Source organism: Epinephelus moara, chromosome 21 (genome assembly GCF_006386435.1).
Source record: "Epinephelus moara isolate mb chromosome 21, YSFRI_EMoa_1.0, whole genome shotgun sequence".
Taxonomy (NCBI): domain Eukaryota; kingdom Metazoa; phylum Chordata; class Actinopteri; order Perciformes; family Serranidae; genus Epinephelus; species Epinephelus moara.
This window is the reverse complement of record NC_065526.1, coordinates 2710756-2720223: the sequence shown is the minus strand read 5'-3', so window position 1 is coordinate 2720223 and position 9468 is coordinate 2710756. Positions and strand designations below refer to the sequence as shown.

The window sequence follows — 9468 nt, the reverse complement described above, 5'->3', positions numbered from 1 at the left end:
TACAGATGCCTGTGACATCAGAGTCACATGTCACTGTAAAAGTCCTGTCCAATCAAGTTGTGAGACTTGTGTCTCACTGAGGTGTGAGGTGAGATCTCCTGTGGAGATGGGTGTCACATAGCTCTCTTTGTTTGAAGACAAAGAGCATGCAGAGGAAAAAGCCTTTAAATGTCCAGTGATGATTTTACCAAATGATAAATCGTCATATGTGGTCCTGTGAATCCCAACAACAAGCATAAAATTCCTTGAAGCAATACAGAAATTGTGATATATAGTGTCCCAAAAACATGTTACAGGGCGGCATGTAAATACATCTTAGGCAAAACATTATAAAGTATAATTGGAGTTAAAAAAAATCAAGATTTTGTAAAAAGATTATAAAACCTAACTGCACAGTCATCTTATTGGTAAGATAGAGAGTATCACCAACTGTCTTTTGCAGAATGGTGGCAATAGCTATTTTCTTGTAGTTGCTGTATAAACTTAAAGTTGCTACAATAGACTGCCAGTCATGGATTACTGAGTAATTCCATTATAAAACAAACTTCAGGAACCACAGTATTTACTAGGTTTATCCTGTCAAGGAAAATGTACTTTGTTTCTACTGCAGTCTCATTAAATCAAGAGGCCAGGGCATCATAAATTTGATCTTTAGTGGATTTTGGTGAAATAAAGACTATTATAGGTTGCAAAAAAATCTAAAGACAGACAAGCATTATTGCAACATTTAAAACAAAAACAAAACCAGTCATGGGACAAAGAGTTCCTAATTAAAGCCAAACCTTGACCATCTAGTATAAACAGTCCAGTGATGTTCCATTCATGCACGTCCAAAAACCACAGACTGCTGTCTTGATCAACAGATTATCACACAAACATGAGACAGACACTAAAGAACACCTGCCCTCTTTGATTACACAAACAGAACATTATACAAAGATGTTCCTTTGCTCAACAAATGATTAAATAAGGAAAACTACCATCATGACTATTTAACGGATATGCATGTAAAATATTAACCAAGCATTGGCATCTCTGCTTTTTCTACTTTTTTTTTGAGTCCTCACCCGTCTATAGACATGTAATGGGATGTAAGAGGCAATGTCAACCAGTCTCCAACACGCAACACTTCATCTTTAAATCAGCTGATGTTTTTGTCTTGCTTAATTTGAAATTAATTACTAAAAACTGACACTTCAGAGTATATCATTGGACATGTAGCATCACCTGCTGGCAATTACATCATACTGGAAAACAGCTGTGCAAAGAAGCAGTCAAAATATTAACAATATTCTACTAAACCAAAAATATTAGATAATACAAAGATTAGTAAATTATGTATCCAGTCAGTTGTTACCTGGATTATACTACTCGCTGATGTGTGATTTACAAGCAGAAGACAGAGGAAGTTATATTCATAATAAACTGTTCATTTATTCATTCTTTTTTCTGTGATCGCTTCTCCTGTTAGGGGTTGCAGGTAGGGTTGGGTCGGTTCTCGGTAATACCAATTCGATTCGGTACTCTGTCTTGGACCGGGTTTTTTGTTTTTGAGACCGACCGGACCGCATACTCGGGCGGAACATACGCGGAGCGGACGCCGCGGAGGTCCGCCCGACAAAAGTGGACGTCCGCAAGCCCTGTGCGCGCAAAGCACGACTGCGCGGACTCCGCTCCGCGCACCAGTGTCACACAAAAGACTGCTCGGCATGTATTTTTCACATCGCGGGGATTTTCACGGACATTTTTACAGGAAACTACAACGCGGAAGTGCGCTCGACTATGGAAGCCCGAATGACTGCGGACATTCCTCGTGGAGTCCACTCCGCTTATAGTACGCCCGAGTCTGTGAGCACCTTTGTCTGCCTCTTCACCAAGCACACAGCGAGCAGGAGAGAGAGGGGAGTGGGGGTGGGGCGGGGACTGAGCTAGGGGGTGCGAGTGCGCATGCGCCGAGGCCCCTGCTGTAGCCTGGAGAGTCGATAATGGCGGACAATTTAGTCTCTAAGAAATCAAAGAATGCGCCGCTATGGCAACACCTTGGCTTTGAGCCAGACGAAGGACTAAACCCTTGTTTGCACTGATTGAATAAGCTGCAAAATTTATTTGTAAGGAATAAAAGAAACAATGTGTTACTGTCACTGTTGTATTAAGGTCATTTTTTATTTTAAATGAGTCAATTGCGCCCCCAAGTGGCCAAAATCCGGTATTATCGACTTGATGCGGGTTTTCACAAAAACCAGACCGTTTTTTATTTTTTCTCATACCGACCCAACCCTAGTTGCAGGGGGGCTGGAGCCTATCCCAGCTGACATTGGGTGAGAGGCGGGGTACACCTTGGACAGGTCACCAGACTATCTTAGGGCTAATAAATAGAGAGAGAGAACCATTCATGCTCACAGTAACAACTACGGGCAATTTAGAGTCACCAATTAACCTGCATGTCCTTGGATTGTGGGAGAAAGCCTGGAGAAAACCAATGCAGACATGGGAAGAACACGCAAACTCCACACAGAAGGCCCACCATTTTGGAACCCACCAGCGACAAAAAAACTTAATTTCCAACCCTGATAGTAGTACTTTACTTCATACAACAACTCTTATAATATCTTACAAAAATACACACACAACAGATACCAATATTAGTGCCCCACAAATGGCATTACGTTCTTAAAATAAAGTTAAGTATCGTAAATTAGGTTTGGCAAGTAAAGTTAATTTGGTTAGGTTTAGGAAAAAAGAAAATTACTAGCTCATGATTACATGGGATATATACAAATTTTGGTGCATTACTTTTCGTAGGAAAATGTACGAACAATGCATCAGAATCACCTGAACAGGGCCCTAAGTTTTGAGGCCACAACCTTAATGTGCTAATCACATCGTTGGTATGAAAAAAAACAAAACACTGACTTCATGATTCTAAAATAATGTTCAAATGAATGCTTACAGGGGTGATCAAAATCAGGAAATATTCTATCAGAAAATGAAAATGATTAATTGGTTTAATATCTGAGTCTGTATCGGAACTGGACGTCTCTGTCGGGCTGCATCGATCCAAAGCCCCATCGCCTGTAGTCAATCTCAGGTATCTTCTCATCAGGATTCTTCAGCTCAAACTCAAAATAAACCAGCATGAGGAAAGCAAACTGTTTCAGCTCATTGGTGGCAAAGAAACGCCCAGGACACATGGAGACCCCAGCACCCCAGGGCATGCTGTAATACTTCACCTTCTTCCCTGCTTTGTAAAAATCAGTTTTCTTGCTCCCATCTGGATTGAGAAAGCGGTCATATTTGAATGAATGTGGGTCAGGGTGAATCTCTGGGTCAATGTGAGCAATGTAAGGAAGGACTGCCATTCTGTCACCCTTGCAAATGAAGTACTCACGCCCATCTGCCATCTTGACGGTCATATCCTGAAGCACTGCTCTGGTGAGGAGGGGTGCAGCAGAGAGCCAGAGGGTCTCTTCCACAGCACTGTCCAGGATTGGTGTTTTCATCAGCATCTCACGTGTCAGGTTAATTAAAGGACCATCACATTTGACTTGTTGACCAAATTCCTTCAGAACATTATCTACCTCTTCCTTCACTGCTGTCATGGCTTCTGGGTGTTTCATGAGGAAGAGGAGCAGCCAGAATGCAGAAGGCCCTGTGTTGCCCTGAGTGGCCCAAAGAAGTACAAACATGTACCTGGTTATCATTGACTCAGTCATACCCAACTCCTCTTTGGTCTGCTGTATGTCCCAAACCCAGCGACTGATGTTGTCCTTGGTCCTCATTTTCTGCACTGACAGAGTGTTCCAGAAAAATCTTAGTAGACTCTTCGCTTCCAGTCTTTCCCTTGGTGTCAGGACCCCATAAGCCAGGTTGGGAAAGAGTTGGTCATATAAACGAAACTCATGAAATAAGGCGTCTGACTCTGCTCTGTCTTTCTCTTTGGCTTTCTCTTCATTTCCTTCTGACTTGTGTGGCTCATTGCCATACAGAGATAGGTAGCCAGCCGTAAAAACAATATTGTAGCTGTACATAAACAGTTCATCCTCCATCCAGGTTCTTTGGTCTGCAGCTGAGCCGACATCAGATTCTGCAAGTTCTTCATCATGGCTTGTGTCATTACTTCCAGGCCATCCCCCTTGAGGTGTTTGTTGCTGGACATCTGGAGAATGGGGTGATCACTTTCTGTAGGTGGGTAACCAAACACTCTGTGCACCAAATGCTGAGCAAACTTGTTCATATCCAGTTTTTCTCGACTCTCTTTAAAAAGTGCCCCAAACAATAGAGGGTCCTGCAGAAACGTAATATAAAACCCTCCCAGCTGTACTGTAAACACATCACCATGCTTTTGCTTCATCCTCTGTAGGAACTCAAACATGTTCCTGCGAAACTCTAAGACATGACCCAGCCAGGGTATCAGCCCCTTATCCAAAGGGGGTTCTCCTGGTCGCCGCTGTTGAAACACCATGAGAACGTACAGCCCTCCAATCAGAGCGGCAAGAAAGCCAAGAAGGATCGGTAGCAGCAGTCCCATGACTGATTCCAACTGATAGCCAAACAGAGATTTGGAGTTAAGGTCCACATCCTGCATGATATACAGACTTTTGCCCCTCCCTTTGTTTGTGGGATAGGTTTCAGCATTCCTGGAATTGACAGCTCTGTGTTTTCCAAGTTAAGCAGGAATCATTGAAACTGTTCAAGAAAAGAGAAACACAAGGCAACACTTTCCCTGTGTATCAACAACAGATCAAGCACATGGTTTTCTGTATGGAAAATCATGAAATCATGGGTATTTTTACAAACATGTCTGCAAACATCTTTTTACCGAGTAGCTGCTGACATAGTCAGATAAACAGAGTAGCCATGGCTGAATGGAACTGTGTAAAGAGGTGAACATGTGAAACTTCCTGATTAGGAAACCACACCCAGTGTGACTCAATTGTAAATTGCAATTCTCTAACAAAAGGTTATTATTTTTTCCACTTTAGTTTTGTTTTTTGTTAAGTGCTGGAAAATGATGTTCTAAACTGTGCTCAGTTATTTATACTCTGAAAACCAAATATTCTAATTTTGGCAGAGAAAAGTAAAATGAATTCTACACCTAAAGGAACTTTTTTGTACTTTAAATAATTTATTTGTCACAAGTGCCTAATGTTAAAGATGTCAGAATAATGTTGGGATATTGGGGGACTGCTGACAATCTGCAAGGGGGCCAGCGGCAGCAGAAAGAAAACTTGATTTAAAAATAAACAGATGAGACTTTCTTTTGTTGTTTCCTAAATGGTGAAATGTCACAAATGACTGGAAAGTCATCCAACCATATTTCAGACACCAAAATAGAGTTTAGGGAGAGTAAATGCTTCCTTAGGGTCATCAGGTGGGTACTCTGGTGTTTTGATGCTAGGCCCACAACACCTCCAGAGGGCTCATCAACAATGCCTGGCATCCCAAGTGCCCCCCTCTCTGCTTTAACCCCCTCTATCCCTGTTGTTAGTGGTATTTCGGGGCCCAAGTGGTGCCTTTCCTTTTAATCTATAGCCACCAGCTTGCCTGTTTGGCTGTGCCAGAGAGGGCTTGGAGGGCCTTGGCAGATGGGCAGAGGGAGCATGCAGGGTCTTCGCCCTACCATTGGCTGAGGTTCCTCGGAGATGGCAGGACATTATAGTTCTGTGTGTCTGTTCTGTGTTGCTCCCAGACTAAGTAAATGGACATGTAGCACCACCTGCTGGAATTTATATCTTACTGGAAAAAAATGTATAAAGCAGCAGAGGCAGGGTGTTCACTGGGCAACCATACAGTCTATGTGTGAAATCTACAACCTGTTTGTGAACTTTATTCATACAAGATATATTTAATTACTGTTTGTTTGGAGTTAAAGGCTAATGGTGTAGATTTAGACTATAATTTATCAGCAGAAGAGAGTATACTTTATATTGAAAGTAAAAGTGACCATTTTTACATAACATGCGAAGCACATCTGCAACACTAAAACATGCTTAAATAGAGAAGTGCACTCAGTAGAGTGCAGATCTCAGTGGAGCGTGTTGCACAGAGCAGATTGTGTTCTCCTGCTAGCCGAAACAGAATTACTGCCTCGTAGTTGTATGCCTCCACGCACCAGTCAAGTTGCACTTACAGTTTACATCCATGTCTGTTAAAACATGGACGCTTCACACACACCTTCCCCCCCGGCAGCACAGAAGCTCTATACAATCAGCACAGTTTCAAGGTTTCAAGGTGGCCACCAAACACTAGTCACCAATTCAGTATTTGACCAAATGTCTCCCCTTCTGTTCCTGAGTTAGGCCGTTGAGTAATGGCTTGAAAAGGTCTTTGCAGAATATTATGATGCCACAGTGAAGGTGATCTTTGACCTTTTGGATATAAAAAGCCATCACTTCATCATTTTATCCTTACAGACATTTATGGTTAATGTTGTCATAATAAGCATATAAATTCTTCAGTTATAGCTCAAAACATCTTTTGTGAGGTCACTGTGACCGTGACCTCTGACCACCAAAATCTAAATCAGTTTGTCCTTGAGTCAAATTGTACATTTGTGCCAACTTAGAAATATTTCCCTCAAGGTGTTCTTCAGATATTACGTCCATAAGAATCAGTCAGACTAGGTAACGGTGACCTTGACCTTTGACGACCAAAATTTAATCAGTTCATTGTTGGGTCCAAGTGGATGTTTATGCCAAATTTGAAGAAATTACCTCAAGGCGTTCTTGAGAGCCATGGCAGCCGGAAAATGCCGCAGCTGTGCGCAATGGTACTGTCCCTTTCCGTTCACTTATAGTCAAAATAGTGGTAAAGAAAACAGTGATACATCTCATGTGATGCCTAACTTTAGTGGATTATAACATAGCGGGTATGGAGTAAAGTGAGACCAAACTTTTCTATGGATGTCAGTTTTTCTGCCATGACGAAGGCTGAAATGTGGCCTGCATCAGACCAAGCCTACAAGGCTTGCTGTTTTTAGCTACAGCCCCTACCAACACGAGTGAGGAGTCAGCAGTCAGTGACTTTATAAAAAAGATTTTTCAACAATTGTGAATCACTGCAGCCACAAGAGGTCCTTGAGCACACAGTCAGAAATGTGCACACAAAATACTTGACTGATTGTTCCAATAGTGTTCAAGATAAAGACTATTGAGTGATGAATTTTGATACCTCCTTTAGTTTTGCTTTCTACTTAACATCTTTACAGTAAGTTTGTAAACTGAACAGATACCATCTCACCGCACTACTGATTGACAGATTCACCAATAGGTGGAGATGTTGTCTTTATTCACAACATGTCTGCATGCAGTCTCGAGCACAGACATTTCTGGGGGCAGGTACTCAAGCAAAAAAAAAAAAAAAAAAGAAAGAAAAAAGGGGGGGCACCTCCCTCACAATTAATGATTTAACAAATAAAGTTATATGCAGTAACACAGTTTCCTTACATATAAACATTGCAAGGGACACATATTAAGTAGGGGGTCTCCCCCTCTAGGGAATTTTGAGCCTCAAATACTTCATATTCCGGCGTCCTGGTAAATTTGTCTGCATCAATTTATGGTAGAAATGTCTTGATTTATGTAAAGGAAAATAAAATCCAGGTTGCAGGTGACAAATAAAAATAGAATAGAATAGAATAGACTGCAGTAACACTCTCAGACATTCTGTACTGCTTTCAAATATTTATTCTTCTGTGGATTAACTTGTCTTTTTTCATGTTATCTCTGCTGAGTCAGCACACGTTTTACTGTGTATAAATGAGAGACCATGTTGTGCAGTGAGGTTTAAATGGTTTTGGATGTATATAAAATGTTTAATTAGAAAGGAAACAGAGAGGAAATGTGGGCATTTATCTAGTGAGAGGGCAAAAGGGCAGGTGCCTGAGCACCACCTGGGCACTATCTGTGCACGTGCGTGCTTCCAACAGTTATAAGTGAGACCTTTACTCATAGCTATCTTATCATTATCATTACCTCAAAGAAAAGTTGTCTCTAAACATAATCCAGGCTACAAGGCAACCAATACTGGAGTTTTACAGGCCGATATAATAATAATAGTTTGAAACAAGAAAAAGCTGATTATCCGTCGATATGGATCCTCCTTGCAAAACAGTGATCAGAGATGGGCAGTATTTATGTTACTATTATTTGAAATATATATTTCGACTACTTTTGAACATTCTGTAATTGTTAGAAAAAATCAAATGTAATTTAAAAAAGATGCTTTACAGTGAAGTAATTTTGTATTTTAGAAATATTAAAAATACTTTCTACTTTCTTTAATATAATTCAGAAAACATGAAAAACATGACTGGTCAAAACCAGAGTTGGGTATAACGCGTTACTTTGTAACATGTTAGAGTACTTTGATTACTTTTTGCAGTAACGAGTAACCTAACGTGTTAGTTTGCTGTTTAAGTAATCAAATACTTGTGTACATTTTCTACAGGCCATCAGTTACTTCCGTTACTTTTAGAACGCTGGTCCTTCAGCTCCGAAACAGCAACGACTGTCTTTTGGTTCTAATAATGGCAATAACGTTAAACCTATCAGTCGGAAAGAAGCCACGAAGCTTGTGGCTCGTTGCGTGGTAGAAGAAATGCTGCCGTTGTCTACGGTGGAGTCTAAAAAAAGGTGGAGGAGGACTTGCTGACAGACAGGTCAGACTCAGCACTTGCATTACGCCTGGTACACACTACACGACTTTTCTGCCCATTCTGAAAGTCACTATGTCACATTACACGATTGTGGAGTCATAAACTCGTGCCGTGACTTTATGACCAATTATCCCCGGTCGTCTTTCACAACGTGTGTGACGTCATCGGGTTATTCTTGTCCTATTTACTTTTACTATTATTTGAGTCACTGTATCTGTTCATGTGCCAGCCGAAATATTGTTGTAGTCACCTAAAAGCGTCAGCAGATGGCAGGAGCTACATTTGAAGTGCCATACATAAACATTCATGCTACTGTATCCTCCACAACCAAGTTCCTACAAATGTTTCACAATAAAAGCCTATTCAGAAAATGGAGGGATTCTCTCAGCCGAGGTTATAAGGGGCTTTTAATTTGAAAGAAAATCAGAAAGTATTGAGTTTGAAATGACGGTGCGATATGTTAACTTTACAAAGACAACGGAAGCGGATAAAAAGTAAATATATAAAGACACTGAGGGATTAATAAATAACGGACCGTCTATAACTAGGGTGCCCAACCAGTCAATCGCGATCGACTAGTAGATCGCGGACTGATTCCCAGTCGATCATGAGATACATAGTCAATAAATAAATAGAATTGTAAAATAGAACTATTTCTCTGGCTGCGCTGTGGCCTCTTGTGCCTCAAGCCACGCCCCTTTCCATTGTGTCAGGTCCCTCCACTGCCTTGCGCAGTCAGACCAGGTTGACAGGTGTATGGCCGTTATCAAAGCTAGCTAGTTTATCCGGCTAAAAAAGCCCCCAAAGATGGC

The 9468-nt window shown here is 41.2% G+C and overlaps 1 pseudogene; it reads right to left on the bottom strand.

The window, feature by feature from the left end:
* Window positions 1-6: 6 nt before the first annotated feature.
* LOC126409058 (7-alpha-hydroxycholest-4-en-3-one 12-alpha-hydroxylase-like) lies at window positions 7-4854 on the bottom strand (annotated as a pseudogene).
* Window positions 4855-9468: the final 4614 nt, after the last annotated feature.